The 992-nt window shown below is 60.7% G+C and overlaps 1 protein-coding gene across 1 annotated transcript in view; it reads left to right on the plus strand.

The window, feature by feature from the left end:
- Window positions 1-455: 455 nt before the first annotated feature.
- Window positions 456-992, plus strand: part of LOC103740702 (tyrosine-protein phosphatase non-receptor type substrate 1) — a 40349-nt gene continuing 39812 nt past the window's right edge. The window contains exon 1 of the mRNA XM_008841382.3: window positions 456-978. The gene's annotated coding sequence lies outside the window, so the exon portion shown is untranslated. The remainder of the gene's footprint in view (window positions 979-992) is intronic.

Consider the following 992-nt stretch of genomic DNA (forward strand, 5'->3'; position numbering starts at 1 on the left):
TGGGGAGCCAGAGGAGATAAGGGTGTCATCCTGTAAGGGGCTTTCTATCCCAAGCCTGTTCGGGTAATCTTCATTTACAGGAAGGGCCTGTTCCATTACATCCCTCAACTGCCACTGCAGGAAGCAGAACAGATTATCTCCGAATTTACTTCCTATTGAGAAACTCCAATTAGTAGAGGGTCTTCATTTCCCTTCCCTGCCCGGGGACAGAGCCTCAGGCAGATGACCAGGCTGGGGCACAGCTGTTCCTGGAACACAGTGCCCCTCAAGGAAAGCCAGACTAGGGTGCATTTTCTATCAGAGGCCCTATCCTCTAGGACTAGCTTGTTTCCCTCTCCTCTTCCTCATCGTGAGTCATTTTCTGGGAGCTCGGGCCTTTGGTGCCCGTCTCCCAGACACAGCTCTGCCTGGGTCTTCCTTAGCCCCAACCTGCCCACTCCAAAGGACGTGTCCCTGTTTTGAGACCCCTCCCTAGGGCTCGGCCCTACCCCTCTCCTGTCCCCACCACAGCTCTCTTCCCGCTCCTCTCCCCCAGCGCCTCTTTTCCAGGCAGCACTGAAGTCCTTCCTACACACACGCTATTTTTGTACCATCACTCTCTCCTTCCTCTCCCCCTTCCCCTGCATTCACTTCCTGCTTTGGCTTCACCTCCGCCCAGCTTGGAAAAATTTGGGGCCCCTCGGGCCCTCACCTACTCGGAAGCGACCTTCGGCTTTGGGACTCGGGCAGGGCCCAGAAGGCAAAGCTGCCCGCCCCTACACCCCCACGCCCGGGCCACGAGGGGGGTGGCTTCGACGGGCCCGGAGCGAGGCCGAGGCCAGGGGCGGTCGCCACTTCCTCAGTCCACCCTGAGAGGACGATGGAGTGAGCGCACCGCGCTGACCTTAGGAAAACAAGTTTGCTCCAAGTGCAGCGGAGCCGGCCTCGGAGCAGCCCGCGCGGCGCGTCCACCGGCCGGCAGCCCCGCGGGCGGCGCAGGTCCGAGCGGCGGG

Source organism: Nannospalax galili, unplaced genomic scaffold (genome assembly GCF_000622305.1).
Source record: "Nannospalax galili isolate Female #2095 unplaced genomic scaffold, S.galili_v1.0 scaffold801, whole genome shotgun sequence".
Classification (NCBI taxonomy): Eukaryota; Metazoa; Chordata; class Mammalia; order Rodentia; family Spalacidae; genus Nannospalax; species Nannospalax galili.